At 40.9% G+C, this 17,966-nt stretch overlaps 1 protein-coding gene across 11 annotated transcripts in view; it reads right to left on the minus strand.

The window, feature by feature from the left end:
- The window catches only part of TEAD1 (TEA domain transcription factor 1), a 168,425-nt gene extending 155,907 nt beyond the window's left edge, over positions 1–12,518 (minus strand). For 8 of the 11 annotated variants that reach the window (XM_035550317.2, XM_035550314.2, XM_035550312.2 and 5 more), the window contains exons 1-2: positions 12,259–12,518; positions 11,508–11,645 (exon numbers count right to left, since the gene is read on the minus strand). The gene's annotated coding sequence lies outside the window, so the exon portion shown is untranslated. Of the gene's footprint in view, positions 1–11,498; positions 11,646–12,258 lie in introns of all 11 variants that reach the window. The other 3 variants (XM_035550315.2, XM_035550306.2, XM_035550309.2) reach the window with 1 other exon arrangement.
- Between the last annotated feature and the right edge of the window lie 5,448 nt (positions 12,519–17,966).

The raw sequence follows: 17,966 nt of genomic DNA on the forward strand, positions 1-17,966 counted from the left end.
GCACATTGATGGCTCAATAACATTCCATTAAATATTCTTAGAGAAATCCTGATTAACCACACTTACAATCAACTAAGCAGTTTGCTTGGATGCTTGCTGCAGCACAGAAGGTCTGGCAACCCAGCTCCCTTATGTCAAAACAAGTCCCGTGGCCTGTCCTGGACTTGTGATGGACACTTGTGTCTCTGCTGGCCACTACGAGCCACTGAGAGTCGTATGTGCTAGTACTGAGAGGAAAAATGAGCGGTTGGCATTGGCCATTGGAAAAGTACCCATGAACAGCTGACATAAGCATGCCAACCAGGAGGGAAGGGTCTCTCCCTCTCCCTTGAGAGCAACCTCACCCCAAACTGAAAACAGTCCCTCAAAGGCTTCAGTGCCATTGTCAGAGCAAGGGATTGACCCTCTCCAGATCTCTCCCATGAGCATGGAGTTGCACAGACAAAGGAAGGAGCTGGGAAGTCTCTCTTATGGCTATGGGTCTCCTCCTTTTTCCCCCAGCCCAATCCTCCTCTGTACTGCCTAACACACAACTCAAGAAGCACCACAGTGGCCATCAGCACAGGATCACCAGGATCAGACATTTGGCTCCAACCCTCTGTAAGTGGCCATTAGTTACACTGAGGTCAATCTACCAACTTGCGCCAGCTAAGAAAAACTCCAACTGGTAGCTTGCTTTATAAAATCAATTTCACATACCATCTAATATAAAAAGTGTTGCCTAATGTGCAAAAACACTGTGCCCATTTAAATGAAGAGCTCTGTATTTGTTTTTAACCAATACACTACTTATACAATTTAAGCAACATTGTCAAAACTCGCTTTCTAACGCATCATCTAACTAGTTCATTGCTCTCAATACTTGTGTTCCCAGTTTGTGAACAGAATTTTTTGGAGGAAGAACGAAAAGAATAGTTAAAGAAGACAGGTTTGGCTTTTAGGTACTGCTAGTTAATTAGAGAGTTAAATTAACCAAATAGTAAGTACAAGATACCAAACTATCTTTCATAATATTTAAGAAAAACATAAAGGACTGAATACTTTCCAGATGTAAGGCATTAAGATCAACATTGTACCAAACCTGAATCTGGCCTAGTTAGCACAAGAAGGTAAATAGTACATCCTCTTGAACAGATGTTGCAGAGCACAGGCACTCCACATTTAAAGAGACAGATTCTGCAGCCAACAATGCTTCACTGACATAGAGACAACCAATGTGTCCTTGATTATGAGGAGGCAAACAGTTTTCACTACAAAAAAGGAGACTGAAAAACAAATCATGTGTTTTTATTTTACAAGTTCCAAGCTTGGGTTGGTTTTTTTTCAAGCCCTTTTGGAGCGCTGAAACAGAATAAAAATAGTTTGTTTCACAAGCATAAAACAAAGTAGCTGCTAAATAAACATTTAAAATTTACTCCTATGTGTTCAGTTTTCATTGTCATTGCTATTCAGGAGTTGGATTATATCACTAAAATAACGTCACTTTTTCTGGTAAACTTATTAGATGGGTATTGTCAAAGAATTGTGCGACAGAGTGTTCCCTCTATTTCACATTCTGAATATCACTGATGGAAAATGTATTGCAGCACAGAATGTAGTATATGCCAATATATCCTGACATTCAAATCAAGAGCACAAATTACAAACAGTTTCAGCAAATTGACTTGAGTGCCTTTGTTCCTCAGACATACATCTTCCTATTGCTTACAAAAGCAGCATATACTAACCACTAACACTGCTATAGCCAGTACTGGGAAAGGAAGTTATTGAAGCCTGGATTTCCTGCTTTCAGTTGTAGCCAAGAACTGTGAGGCTTGTAGTGGTTTCAGGAACTGACTCATCTAATGATTCATGGAGAAGATACTGGTTTTAATATGCTTCTGATCATGAGACTCAAACTTCAAAAACATTGATGCTTAATTTTTATTTTAAAGCTTAAAAAGTACATAAATCAAGGAAACAAATATTGTCATGGGACACACTGGCTAATAATTATAAATGCATTTTACTATGCACTTTTTTTTTTTTTTTAAAAAAAGGATGTTAAAATTCCTGGAAATTCATTTCAAGAGAATGTTGACAATGAATTCAACCCACCGACAAAAGAACAACAAGCACTCCTGTTACAATCCTGATACACCTAAACTTTAAGTGGGAGACAGGTGAAATATCAATTGCATTTTTAGTTATATCTTTTGGTACACATGTATCTACTGCTATGTACTCATCAAGGAATCCTAGAGCTGCTATTGTTAATGTACCCGGTTTCCTTAACTATGTAAAAAAAAAAAGTATCATCAGAAGATCAGCTGCTAAGAATGCATCTGGATGTTTGAAACAAGAAAGTTTTGTTTCGGGGTGACTGGAGCTGTAGGGGTCAAGCTTAAAGCAATGACTAACACACCGGATCTTAAGCACTCAAACACCAGTGTTATTTTCTAATTCAGAATTCACAACCAGCCATTTTTACACATCTAGTTCTTCCAGAAGGAAGCATGCCCTCCAGTGCATCAAAACACTTTTTGCCCACAACACAAATCTCATCTGTATGCTGTAACTTGAACTGCCAGGCTCTTGTGCCTAAAAACGTAGCTTGAGATGGAAGCTTAATTCTGCTAAACTCACGTATGGAAAAGTACTGGTTTACTTTTTAATTTTTGAACTGCAATGTGCAGCTATTCACATGGTATGTGCAGTTTGCATGCTGCGGGGGTGTGAAACAGTCGCACTTCTATATTTCACCATGTGCACAACTAGTACAAAAAAAAAAGAAAACAAAATACATGTTGCTTGGAAAAAAATTAAAAAGAAGCAAAAAAGCAGTTAAAACAGTTGACAAGAAAAGGCCAAAGTGCGCTCAGTGGCTGGCAGTCATTTTATGGCTATAGTCCTACAGCAGATTTACTTAGATGACGTCAGTGGCTCCAATCCAGCTTTTCTTTGGTAGCATTTACCACTTGCCTCTTGAAGCCTCCACTATGCTACAGAGCAGTAGACCATAATCAAAATTCCCTTTGTGAAATAGAGTTTACCTCAGGGCACAGAGGCATTGCTAGCTGAATTGCAGGCTCTTCACCCTGTACTGCATGCCCAGAAATAAATAACCTACAATACTGTACTTTCCTTAATACAGAAGGACCATTAAAAGCAGCTTGCTACCTAAAAAAGGGTTCTTTAATTTGTTTCCTAAATCTCAGAGGCCAGAATATTAGTTGATTTTCCAAGCAACCAAAAACTATGATAATTCTATTATACTTTGGACTTCTTTGTATTGTTTTTAGAGATTTTAGAAGATCAAGGTCTTTATGGGTCATTGTTTCACCAACAAAAAATATTATTAACATTAAAATCTAAGTTGAATTGCTATAGGAAGCTGCTTATTTTAAATCTGTTTTTATAAATATGCCCCTTCAACTGCTTATCTACAAGTGCTCAGTAAGCATACAGTAAATATGCCAAGAAGCAGAGAAAGAAATTACTATGCATAAATAATAGTACATGTAAAGAAAAAAAATGCACATTATTTGGAGCTATGAATTTCCAGTCACAGAACAATGACAGGAACCAATGAAAGGCTAGGAAAGCAGAAATCAGCAAAAAACTTCACAGGCTCTGGAGTTTAACCAATATATTTATATATATTTTTATATATATATATAAAAGACATATGAAAGATGCACTTTACTGTATCAAATAGGTGTAAATTTGTTATGTTTTAATGGCCCCATCAGTCCAAAGATCTCCATACTCAGTAGGTATAGGTGATAACTAGATAATCTAGTGGGCTGAAAATTGCCTCTCACTGTTAAAACGTTTAGGAATAACTTACATGGAAGATGTGCAAATGCCTCACAGAGAACTGTAAGTCTCAATACCTCTCCTTTCCCTGCCTCTTTGCTTTCTCCCTCACCACCACCACCCCAAACACATTAAAGTGAAAAATTACAGGTCTAATCTGCAATAAGGCAGAAGACAAAAATATGCTACTATCATCCAACTGTCCCTGTGTATAAGACATACTGTGGACCTGAACTCTAAATCTGAATTTAAGAGAGATTTAAAATTTGAGGTGATCCCCAAACCAACTCTAAGTAGACAAATGCTAGCACATCCTGTCCTTGCAGAGTAACTACAAACCTCTGTTAGCAGCCTGAGATGCCAAGCCACAGGCAGAAAAGCTTTCTTGTTTTCTGCAGGTGACCATGGTGGTCGGGCAGGGACATAACCTCTTGCTTCATTGCCCATCTGGTTGGCCTCTGGATGCTGTTCCAGTTCCTGGCAGTTTCAGTGCAATTCACCTACAGCTGGATGCGCTTCAGTGTGGCATTAACGAACAGCCACGGTTCCAGACTGTCAAATTACTTGCTTCCAAAAGAATGGGAGAAAAATTTTCTTCTCTTTGACCTCCTTTCATTACCAAAAAGTGGTGTCAACAAACAGAGTCAGAAGATGACTGTAAACTTCTTTGAGAGACAGTCTGGCCCTCTTATTGGTCATCAAGGACCCCGGACATGAAAGTCATTATACAAGCACAAGTGGCTTTTTCTTTCTAATAGCCAGGGTGAGAAAGCAGCCTTGAGACTAGTATGGCCAAAGAGACGTGACAGCAAGACCATGTCCATGAGCAACAGCAAGAAGAGGAGCTGGCAAGATGGCTAGCAAAAGGAGGAGAACAAAGCTACCACAACCTGAAAGAAGGCAAGCATAATCTGGGGATGCCCAAAAGCATACTAACTAACTAATGTAACTAACTGCATACCCGAGAAAAGAGGGAAGTCCAGGCAACCAAAGACGGACTGTGGTGCCCTGTAAGGAACAGCAAGATGGAGCCTGTAGGGCAGACAAATAGGAATGTGCAGCAAGGTCAGAGAGCAACACAGACAGACCCAACCCTAAGGACATCGCTGTGGCATTGAACAGAAGACTGTATTTATGTTTTGAGATTTTTCTTGTAACAAAATAATTATGGCCAAAGGGAGGGGAGAAGAGGAAAGAAAAAAAAAATGAGGAACACCCATTCAGTCTTTGAGTTTTCTAAAAGGCTTTCAGTTGATTACAGAATAAATAGAGAAAAAAAAAAAAGATTAGCTGGCAACAGATACAGGTATACAATTCTTCTTAAAGACTAATACGTTGAAAGAATAAAGTAAAATTTTGGATGTGGAAAATGAAACTGTTTACAGAGTTTTGCCTTTTATCTTAAACCGTAAAGCAGCTCTAGGACAAGAAGTGCATATGCATGGTGGTAGATTAAATATGAGTAAGATTTCCTTTGTCATTAATAAATGTTTGTCTCCAAACACTATATATTTTAATTGAGATACACATAACAGAGACTTTAATCCATTAAACCTTTATGAATTTACCTTTTCTTCCAAAGCCTGTTCTGACATTTTCTCCCCTCAAAACCAAAATGTCATTCCTGAATTATAATCTCCCAACAGAAAGACAACCACGTAAAAAAACATGCCAGCTAATTGCAAAAATAAGCACTATTGTTCAGAGTACCATGAGGTGAATGAAAGGAAAGGGATTCCACCAAGGGAATAACTGTGATGTCTATAATGTTAAGGAATAACTTGGCACCAAAAATACCCAAGGCCATACTGGTTGGTGATTCAAACACGAAGCGTATCAAAACGCTACTGATAAGCTAAATTAACAGATAGTTTATCTGAAGCATATACCAGCCATATGGTGCCACAACTTCTGTTGCCTGTTGCTGGCATAACAATAGGCTACTGCAGTCTTAGACTGGAAGCACTATTTGACAAACTGTCAACAGCATTTTTTTTTTTCTGCAGAGCTCTAGGGCAATGGCGCACTCATCTATTTGCATTTTTTTTAAACAGGTGAACAAAGAGTAAACCAGATGTCAACTTTAGAAATCGAGCTGTCTGGTTTGGGAGATTTAACAGAGGCAGGCATACTGCTACAGCTCAAATCTAGACAATGAGCTTTTCTAAAACGCTCTGGCCTAGGGGAGTGGCTATTTAAAACACTTGGCTTCTTTTATTTCAGTACTATGGAAGTGAATTCTGCTCCTAAGTGCCAGCTCAGATGAAGTCATTTTGTTTCACTGGGGCTTTCTTCGCATTTTAGAAATGTAGCATGTACTGTAGTAAAAGAAAAAACAAGTATGAAAAAAAATCTGATTTTTTTTCAGCTAGAAGCTGGGTAACACAGGAAAGAAAAAAAAACTAACAATTTGAGAATACACCAAAAAAAAAAAGTGAAAGGATAATTCAAGTGCTAGTTAAGTTATTTTCCCTTCATTTAAAAATAGAAATAGAAACAACTTTCAAAAGCTTTAGAAAGAATGGGTATTTACATCCCCCTCAAACTCCATGAAGATAAGGTGTGAATACTGACAGATAAGGAAGATTTACAGCAGAGCTTTTAATACGTTACAGAAACACAATCGGTTAATACCAAAGGAATCATGAGAATTTTCTTCTTGCTTTATTTTAGAAAAAATGAAATCTTGGTTACTTACATAGTATTTGAGGAAAAGTCTCTTCATAACGATACAGTAATCTACTTAATTAATCATTTCAAAAATTGACAGAATACAAACTTCTGTCAATGGATATATAGTAGATCTTTCTATGATACTCAATTTTGCAAATGTGTTTTTAGTTGTGTTCTGCAGGAGTGTGAAAGACATAATGAGAAAAAATAGATAGTTCTAATAATCTGTTCTGCTTTGATAGGCAGTTATGGGAACATATTTATTTTCTGACTTATACCCAGCTAAGTATGTAGCATTTTTAGATTATCTTTTCAAATTGTTCTTGAACATTCTCAGTTAAAAAAAAAAAAACTCCTTTCATGTTAAGTTGAGATTGCACTTGAACTCCTTCCAAAAGCCAGAGCTGTACTGAATTATGATAATTAGAAAGCTGTGCACATAAAAGGCAGCACAGTCGATGCATTTAAAAAAGTTCATGCCAGAGAATATAAGTTCAATATGTTCTCACATAATTAACATTTCCCATCATTAGCAGCAGTTTTTCAGTTTACGTATCTGTAAAAACAACAGCACTCGTCATTGTTTTAGATTCCCAGTCAATAGCATTTTAATAGTTTTACACATAATCCTAAACTTGCCTTCCTTTCCCCCTTCCAGCACACTGTGATTTCACATTCTACCTTCTGACCTGCTAACAAATAAACTTGCATTTTGTGCTCATATGCTTCTGCTGCTGCACAGGCTGATTCAAAAGTTCGCTGAAGAACTAATACAAGCTAGAAATCTAAGAAGGCCATTTAGAAAGGTACAACGGGATGCAGAGGGAGTAATCACGCTGTTCAAGTAAACAGTTACTAGAAGACAAAGAAGAAAAAGTTGTAGGTGATACCTTCTACTGGACAGGCGCCAAATTAAAATGGGCTTCCTCCAAGGAACCCAGACACAAGCTGGAGACTGGGAAATGGGACTGCAGCCCTGCACCAACCAGGCAAGCATCTATAAACCCTTTACACACTCTGCGGATTTTCATCGCATTCTTGATGCTTGTACAAAAATTCATCTAACAAATAAGGGCATGTAGCACATGACGGGTTGCTTTCTGAGACATTCATAGGCTTCCTGTGCAAAATGAGTCAAATTAGTTGTTCAGAACCAGGTTTTGACACTGGCTTGTTACCTCCTTTCTCTCCCCTCCACTCTCTCATTCCCTGTGTTTTAAAATTAATATAATTCAGTTGGAACTTTACTAACCAGATACAGCATAAAAGTTGCTGAATCCGCATCAACAGAGAGAGGGATTTTGGCTGTACCAGCAATAAGACAAAACTCACGACAGCATCAGGTTTTCAAACAAAAAACCAAGAGGTTTGGGCTATTAAATTAGAAAAGTCCTAATTGAATTTTATGTGACAAATCTAAGCAGATTTGGAGTCAGTGCTTCAAAGGATTTAAGTCTGCAACTTTTCACTAGCTTATGTTTTGGAAATGAGTGATCTTTAAAACCAAACACAAAATTATTCCAGGAAATATTATTCCATCCTTGTTCCACTTGCAAAAATCAAAAGGAGTTTTGTGCAAGAACAGAGAGCAAGATATGGTCATAAAGTGGAAATTTATTGCAGAGATTTTTCTTCTAAAAATGTGTCTTCAGGGTGGCAGCTTAGAGCCAGCTGGCTTTATAATAAATAATGCCATTAATCCGTTCATATATCACAGGATACAATTTAAATTATACAGTACTCGTATAAACTGCCACAAAACCTCTAACAGCAGTTTCTTTCAGAGAGATGATTTACCTCTTGTAGGTTCTAAGATTTTGTTGAGACTCAATTTTATTTTTTTTAATTAGTAAATGAGTGTAATTTAGGAATATAAAGCATTCCTACCTGAGGCAAGCACTAATGGCAAGGTGCTTCACGGTGACAAAACAGGTAATTAAATCTCAAATCCCAGAAATAAGTAGCTACTATTTCTCTCATGGCTAAACCAGGTCACTCTGATGAGGGATTAAGATTTCAAAATCATGTTTAAGGGGCCAATATGCACCCTCATTGCAGCCAACTTCATACAGAAACACTCTATGAAGTCAATGGAATTAACCTGAACCTACAACATATTTAGAAAAAAGCAGTCAGCAGTCAGAATAAGAGCCCAAAACTGGAATGAGCGATCAACTTTTAATAGAAATTTGCCTCCAAGTTTTAGCTAGATCATAAGCAAAGCAGAAAGGAAGTCCACTTACAAAAATTTGAAAAAGCATGCATATCAAATATAATATTCTTTATAATCAAAGATGCAGAATAGTACCCACATACTTCTTTGGGCACCAAATGTCGTACTAAACATATATATAAAGCATATGCTGTAAATACCTTAGTATTTGATCCAGCAATGTTTATTCATATGAGTCATCCTAGTCACTTTAAACTGAGGATTGGATCTAGCAAATCTTTTCTTCTTAAGTGAAATCATTTCAGAAAGACAAGGTGAGTTTTTAAACCATCAGTATATGGGAAGATAAAATAAATATTAACTTCAAGAAAAAATAATAGATTAAAAAAAAGTGATATGCATGTGTGTATATGCAGTCAGAAACCATGCATCCAAAATGCGATGTTTGAAGATAATCTCACAGATAAACATCCAGAACTGTACAGAAGATCTTCAGTTTTGGAAAGAATCTTAGGCACCTTCCAATAAAGTCAGATTACTTCTACGAAAATTCTTCCAACAGTGTAACCATCATACTATATGGATTGCAAACTGACAGCTATGCCATGATACACAACTACATGTTTTTACCTTTCACTTTTTATAAAGTAAAATATGCCAGAATTTCTCTGTAGCTCAAGAAGTCTTTATTACACTAGATCTACTGTATCTTTAAAGTTTGCTTACAGTATTATCTACAAGGTTAGTTTAAAAAGGAAGAAGGAAGAATTCTTTATTCCTCTGCATGTGACTTAACTGAGCTTAACTTTTTCAGGCATGGACAAACAAAGCCTAAAAACCACTTCAGCAATATACAAAACCACTACACCATCCAGCAACAACAACAACAAAAAAAACGATAGTTACAAATTACACTAAACATGTTACACACATGCTCACAGGTCTCCACACATAACAATACACTATCATTTCTCAGCTGGAAACTCACGGCGGGTCTAGTTCCTAATTAAGTTTCTGTTGTTCTTTTTTATCTGTTTAATTAAACTCCTTTAAGCAGAGTCTGTCTCTACTAAGACTCATGTCAAATCAAAATTTTTCCTCTGCTTCACTGCTCGCATACATCCCCCACTCAGCACTACGAAACTGTACAGAATATAAAACCGTAATTCAAATCTCAAGAGCTGTTGCTACACTCACCTGGGTACAGAAGCTAATGATATTTACTTCACCAAAGCAGCCTATGTAAAATTGATGCTCAAAATACACCTAGCACATGTTTAGCAATAAAGTATTTTCCAAAGGTATTTTTAGATTACTAAGAAGAAAAACTGAAATAAGTCATTCGCATCCAAAATTTCTGCTTGGTCAACTGATAAAATCCTGCATTTCTTTGCTGTAGGTTTATCCTACTGGTACAGAAAACACATCATGACCCAAGTAAAAATCAGTGCAATGTGAAAAGACATGTTTTAGCACCAATATAAAAAATAAATACATCTCAAAAAAGTTTGCTTTTAATCAAAAATATTTCTAAAAGTTGATTTTAAAAAGTCACGAGTTTAAAATGTGACCCACTTATAAAACCTTCAGTTTCATGATTTAAGAACATTCACTGGATTAATCCCTGCCTTTCTATTCCCAAATAAAGTACGTGCACATATATACAGATACACTCACACACAAACATGCAAGCTCCCCTCTGCTCCCCGAGAAGTAATTTAATACACAGGTCTATGTCATTTTTGATAGCACCATCTTACCATCTACAATCTAATATCCCTGTAATGGTATTTCCCAACTATTTATAGAGACAGAATACATCATATGTTACAGACACACATTCCCACTCTAGGGTTATACGAAGAATCCTACATAATTTTAAATTAAGTCCTAATGTAATTATAATCACTTTTGTTTTCATATTCAACTGCAGGTAGCACTTTGTTATTTATATGAATTTTCCCATAAGAGGCATTCCCACAGAGATTTCCATATTAGATGTGCTGCATAATAATTGAACATTCGGCTAGAGAAAACAGGATTTTAATCGTACGGCTCCCAACTTTGCCATGATCTAGTTTAGATATCTCTGGAAAACCGCTAACTAGCAATACCATGTTTCCAAACTTTATCAGCATTGAGGGAAAGCAAACAGGCTTCTGTTAGACAGGAATACAGCCATATAGCTACATTTTTTCCCTGAGGCTCTGCCAATTCGGCTTACGTTTCTTATATATATAACGTTTTACGTCAGAAAATGCCAGTACAACCTGACATTTCTTGGCCTTTCTTTCCCAGATAGTGTTTGACAATGAACAGTTAAAAAATATTGGGAGCCATTTACGTTCAGGAAATGCAGAGCAGAACTATTCCCTAACTTTCCAGCACTTCTGGAGGTCACTTTTCATTTCTCCATATCAAAGGCAGGCACTTGTTTCTAATAAGTTAACAACTCTCCCGAGAAGCATGGGTGGCTGGCATTTCATTGTTTCATAAATATTTTTATACTGTAACACCGTTCAACTTAAAACAGATTTCAAGAGGAGAAAAATCATGACTAGGATTATGCCTAACTGAGGCAGGAGCACAAACTTTTCTACTTGGTGAGAACAGAGAGGTTTTCTCTCTCGTTTTATTTCTTTTAGTCGTTTTTGCTCAGCTGTTTGGAGGGGACTGTATTGTTTAATTTTTGCTACAAAAGCTGCCCTAACTTTTTCCCTCCCCCTTGAAAGTGTACTTCCTTTGAAACCGCTCCTTCTGTGAACAAAGGCTGCCACCGGCCCTCCGCATCAGCACTGTGGACATCTGTAGATTAGATCTCTGTAAAACGCTAGGGAAAAAGAAAAAAACCTACAGTTCCTACCGAATGGAAGTTTTCCACGGACAATCTCTTCGGTGGTGGTGTAACTGCGACTTTGTCTTTTTTGGATACAGTGTTTCTGGTGACTCCCGAAAATTTTCCACTTCAATGTGCAATTAACCACCAGCAGCAGCAGCAGCTCTGGAGAAGGAGAAGAAGCAGCGAAAAAGGACATTCCTTCCTTCATCTTTCAGCGGGAAACGAGAGAGGGGGAGGAAAGCGGAGCCCGGGGCAGCGCCGGGCGCGGGGCGCAGGCAGGCCGGGCCGCTCGGCAGCGCGCACCGCCGAGGGATGGCTCCGCGGGGCTGCGAGCGGCTCCGGCGAGCCTGGGGCTGCTCCCAACTTCGCGCTTCCCCGTGGCAAAAATGTGAAAAACGCCAGGGCTCGGTGCGTGTGCGCGCGTGTGTGAGGGAGTGCGGGCGGGCGTGAGGAGTGCGCGTGTGAGTGTGTGCGCGCCAGTGTGTGCGCGCCCGGCTGCAGCGCAGTGACTCAGGCAACTAAGTGCGAGCAGCGGCAGCGAGGGGGAGCGGAGCGGCGCGGGGCGGGCAGCGGCCGCCTGTTGCGGCTCCGGCCGCGGCCCCGCGGCGGCAGGAACTCCGCCGAACAACTTCTCCCCCCGCCGCGGCCCCTCGCCCGCCGGCCCCGGCACCTGCGGGGGCGCCGGCCTCTCGGGCCGACCCCTGCCGGGACCGGCCCCCGGCTCCCCTCCCCGCCACACAAAGCGCCGTCGTGCGCGCCCGCGGCCGCCTCTTACCTCCGCGCTGCGGCCCCCCCTCCGCGCACCGCCAGCGCTCCGCACTCTGACGGCAAACTTCGCCCGCCGCCCCCGGGCCGCCCCAGCTATTTACGGCCCCGCGCCTATTTTTAATCGGCCGCCCAACTATTTATACCGCGCCGGGAGCTTGCCGCAGGCCGGCGGACGGAGCCCTCGGAGGATGAGTTGCTGCCCGGCCGGCGGCGGGGCGGGCCGGGCTCCCGGCCGGGCTGCGCGGCGCCAGCGATGCGAGGAATGCGCGGAATGAGGGGAGGAATGAAATGAACGCGGGAGCGGGGCGGCCGCGGGGCGGAGCGCGGCCCGCCGCCCCCTGCGACCGCGGGCGGGCGGGCGGGACGGCGGGCGGGGCCTCCGCGCCGCGCTGACCTCATAGGGGAGCCCGCGGCGGGGGGGGTGCGGTAGCGGCCGGGCCGGGGGCCGCAGGCCTGCGCGGTGGGGGTTACCGCGCCGCGCACTGGGTTGGCAGGGGGTGTGCAACGTTGAGCGATGGCGCGTGCGGTGCTCTTTAACGGCTGCAGCGGGGTTTCCAGTGTTCAGCAGTGGGGCCGCAACGGGGGGCTCAGTGCTCTGCAGCAGAGTTGCAGTGGGGTGTTGCAATAAGGGCCTGCGATGAGCCGCGGGAGCTGGCCGTGCTCTGGGCCCCTGTGGGTGGGGGGCTCCCACGCACGGCCACGACTGCAGAGTCCCGCACGGCCAAACCCCTGCCAGTCCCTGGCAAGGCAGGCCTGTGCCAGACGGCCACCTGTGGCACCCCTGGGCCCATCAGAGCCCTGAGCAGGGGGAGAGCAGGAGAGCTTTGTACACATCACAATCCAAATCGATGTGGACACAGCATGGCCTGGGAGCCCAAAGGGCTTGACATTTCTCACAAAACTGGCCCCAGCTTAGGGTTTCATGCTGCAAGTTTTGCACCGCTTGAGTTGTGAGCCTAAGTGCTGTTAGCCTATTTTACCCTTCTTGCATCTGACAAACCATTCCGCAGAAACACTCCCGAGCATTATTACAGGGCACATCTCCTTCAGCTAACAATTTCTTACCTTATGGAAATAATCACAGTGCAGGCACAGCTGTTGTGCTTGTGAAAACTTGTATTTGCATAAGCAAAAGGGATAACTGGACATCTCAGTGCCTGTTCGTCAAATAAATTGCCTATTTTGATGTGCAAACATACATTTCTATCCACCTTTGAAAGTTTGCCCAGCAGGGCTCCCACTTTTGGAGATGTCAGGAAAATCACATTACAACCTCAGAAGCACCCTATGTTGGGTGCCTATCAGACAGCATTACACATCATGTGTAACCTCACAACACGTTTGGATGGGGGCTGGCAGAATTCACAATAAGTACCCTGTATATTGCTTGTGTATGACATTACGAAAAGATGCCAAGTGTGTCTCTGAAAATACTGGAAACATGCCCTTCTTTGTGCTTCCCCAGTACCAATCTCATAGGGTAGCCATCCTGATAACAGCCGCCATTTTAGCCCATGACTGACTGTTGAAAACAAGTCGCTTAAATCTCACGTTGCAGTTCACATAGAGGCTGCAATTGTTTTTGTTTTTTTTTTTCACCTTTGTGGACCAGGCACTGAGAGTGTGTGATGGGCAGTGCCCAGATGATGGAATGTCCCCACTGATCACACTAATGCTATCTAATCTATTCAAACTCAACCCTACACAAACAGCATGAAACAACTAATAATATCAAATTGAGCCAAAGTTTGAGAAAGAGTTGGCCAAAGGATTGGAAAAATGGGAGAAGGAATATATTTTAGGATATTTTTCCCTCCACCATTCCACACTGGCTGAAAAAATTTCTTTTTGAAAGCAGGCTACAAGGAACCCCCTCACACACACACAAATTTGTTTTTTTCTTCCCCTTCTCCTTTTCAAACTGCTCCAATACTATTGTCTAGTAAGTGTCTAAGTGCCTGCATAATTTGTGAAATTCAACCACTGTGCAGATGTCTATACTAAAGCCATAATCTTTTGAGTGCACCCAAAGTTTACCAACTCTTTTCCAATGCTGGAGCAGAAAAAAACAGGGAAAAACATTGCCTCCTGAGCTGTATACCATCGATTTTTAACTATATGTCAGTGGACTTAAAACTCATTCTACTATGTTCATTGTATGTACAGAAATGTGGAACCACTTTATGTGAATGGGGCATTTTTTTTCCATGAGGCTTGTAGAGAAAGTGCCAAGAATACCGACTCTAGTTTTTATGCCTGTGCAGGGCCCAAAAAGTATCATAGCTCTGTGCACAGGGAGGTAGAATGGCAACTTTTTGGACAATGAATAAATAGTTTGAAAACTTCTTACCTACAGTAGCTCTCACAAATGACAGAGATGAAAAAATTGTGGGATTATGCTCTCCTAATGGAAAAAAACAAAACAAAAAAAAACACTGTTTCTACACCCATGGTTGTGGATAAACATAAATGAAACTTAAACCAGTTTGTAGCTGTTTGCCTGTAACTGCAGACCAACAGCTCAGTACCTCTTTTGCCACTCAGACCTTTCAAGAAGAATAATTAAATTTACCTGCTGCCTGCACATTTTGTTAACTGCAAGCAGCAGGGAAAGCTCACAAAATTCTGATTATGTCTCAGACTCAAATTCTGTACACTGATATTCTTCACAGGCAGGGAGGTGCTCAGGGAAGACTAGGGGTCTTCCATTAACACAGTGTTCATCCACCATCCAGTTTCCAACTCAAGGCAGAAATCCTGTCCTGACAGCATTTTGCTCACAGGTAACTATGGTGATTAAACTACAAAAACTGAGGCCAAGGTGGACAGCAAAGTAATATGGTGACTAAATCATGACATTTGTTGAGCGTAGGCTCACTGTCAGCCAGTGAGCTCCAGAAAAAAAAAAAAAAAAAAAAAAAAAGGCTTCTGAAAACTGAGAAAGGGAAACTCTGACAAGTATTGATCTTTCTTGCAAGAGGCTCATATATCCTATGGGCTGTGATGTCATACCTTATCATACCATACCAGACTGACAAACTTAAAAAAATACAGTATTGTCCAGCCCCTGCCTTCGTGCAAGCGTAGGCTTCTTTGGAGGCTCTGTGGATGAAGGAGGAAGGGACACTGGAGGCACATTCACACACAGTGTGCTTGCTCTGATGAGCTGCCTGCTCGGTGTTTATTGATCAATGGCTTCATCAGGCACACAGGTGCGCTGAGAATTAGAAAAGCTGAAGTAAACAAAGGGACATGGGGACAAGTCTGGACAGGGGTTTTTCCTAAGGACAAATGCTTATCTCGGCTAGAAAGGAGAATTAAAAGTGTGGAATAGGGGAACATAGACTAAGACAGAGAAAGCATGAGATTCAAGAGGACACCAATCAAAAGACTTCAAGGAGAAAGGCTGAATAAAGAGAAGAGACACAGAAAAGATGAGAGAAGGGAGTGTGAGAGAAATATTTATTACTGAAGGAAGGCAGGAAGGATAAAAAGAAAGTAAAAATAAAAAGGATAAAATGGAGAAAGGGAAACCTGCAGAAATAAAGGAATAAATAGGACAGAAAGAACAGCTGAGGGGAAAGCCCTTGGAGAACAAGGCTGACTGTAGTTAGGAGAAGAAAAACAAGTAGCAGAAATAGGAGATGGCAGTGAGGAAATGGGAGTAGTTTAACAATGGACGGAATAAGGTAAGGAAGGGTAGAATATGCAATTAGAGAATAAAGGTCTGTAGTACTACCAAGTTTTGCAATTGTCAGTAAAATATTTGAGTGCAAGTCCTATTGAGAGTTGGGAGGAGACAAGTGTGAACATACTTAGAGATAAGATGGAGGCTACATTGCAGCATACATATAGGAACCACTTTTACTTCATTAATGAGACCACTGATAGTGGAGGTCATTAGGGAGCCTAACAGAAGAGTTGTAGTTCCCTTCCTCTTTGCCATTAGTTAGTTGTGCTGGGTTCAGGACATATAACTTACATTTCTCATCCCAGCCACCCAGATGATGCTTTTAAGTCTCCAAGAGATGAAATAGTATCCAAAGTTACAGGGTTAACAGAGTAGTTTACTTATTCCTGGAGTAATTAATTGGCAGGTGAAAACAAGATGGACTTTGCAAACATTGGATCCAAAGCCCATTTTGGACTTGGAATGAACATCAGAGTTTGACAATGCTTGGATACAGCATTTTGGTTACAAGCACTGAAATAATTTTAAAACTTTGTATTTGGATTGCAGTTCAGGTTAGGAAAACTGCTAATCTCAGGAAATGCTTAAAAGCAGCACATAGATTTGGGTTAATCTATAGTGTGCAAGGAATTAAATACCCAAGTCAGTGCGTTGTTGAACATGCCAACAAAAATACTATGGGTAAGCTGTAATGTAATGGAAAAGAGCTCTCCATATTACAAATCTAGCTGTTGAGCTTTGTAAAGCAGCACAGTGTAAAGAATGAAAACAAATAACAGTTTAATAATGAATTACAATAATTGAGTCAAGAGGAAGCCAGGACATGGACTACAGTTTCAGAGCCCAACTGAGTTAAAATAGTACAGAGAGTGGAAATATATAATTTCAGACAGTTCTGGTTGCTTATTTCTAAAGGTGAACTGAGACCTTTTTAAAATTGCATGACCAGAGTCCAGGGCTGTCTATTTCTTCCATTGATGAAATCACTAACATCAAAATGGTGTGGCTCTTGTCCTGCTTTAGAGCAAACAGTATAAGCACAGCAGCCTATTCCTTCTACTGATAGCAATAATTCTTAGCGCCACTGATTGAAACAAATTACTGTGAATACCAGTTGGGTGGCTGGGCTTTTAAAAAATAATTTGCACTACAAATTTTGTAGTGTTACAGGCATTTCCTGGTGGGGAAAAAGAGAAAAATCCTATTCAAATTCCCATGGAATCTCTTTTTCTTGATTCATCAAAATTTCAGGTTTCTGAGCACTTCTTAGCCTACTTAATATGTAAATGGCCTATTTTATTCCTTCTCTTGACCTTGCCCCAGGTTTCTAATGGTATTTAGATGCTTGAAGATAGGCGTAGGTGGTTTTTATCCTTCACTGTACCTAAGTGTCTAATTCCCTTTGATTTCAATGTTTTTAGGTGGGTAAATATTCTGGGAAATCTCAATACTTATCCAGACAACCTAAATAATACTAGTAATAGTAATAACAAAATAATAATAATAATGGTAATAACAACAACAATAAAAGGCACCTTAATATTTATCCTAACCACCTAAGTACTTTTAGAGGTTTCCTTTGGATGATGCTCAAAATCTACATCTAAGGAATATTTCAAAGCACTTAAAAGCACCACCTGCTGTGAGATAGCACAAGGCTATTCACAAACATTCGTTTATCTCACCAAAACGACTCCACAGGTGACTTCTACAGGGAGAGGAGGGAGCCAGACTTCCTTCTTTCAAAAATGAATGATTTCTAAGTAGGACTTCTCCCATCACCAAGATGGACACACAAACACCATTCCTGACAACAGTTTGTCCCACCACACCCCACGGCAGCCCAACCAGACCTTTCCTACCTGTGTATGGCTTGGAAGCTCCTTTCACAGACAGGACTTGCCCTTGTCCCCTGTGATGTTACTGCTTCCAAATTATCTCGTGGCCATCTTGCCATCAATTCAAAGGGTCCCACAGCTCCAGCTGCCATAGGTCTGGCCTGGGCATCTGTCCACGCTATTTGT

Source organism: Cygnus atratus, chromosome 5, assembly GCF_013377495.2.
Source record: "Cygnus atratus isolate AKBS03 ecotype Queensland, Australia chromosome 5, CAtr_DNAZoo_HiC_assembly, whole genome shotgun sequence".
Lineage (NCBI taxonomy): Eukaryota > Metazoa > Chordata > Aves > Anseriformes > Anatidae > Cygnus > Cygnus atratus.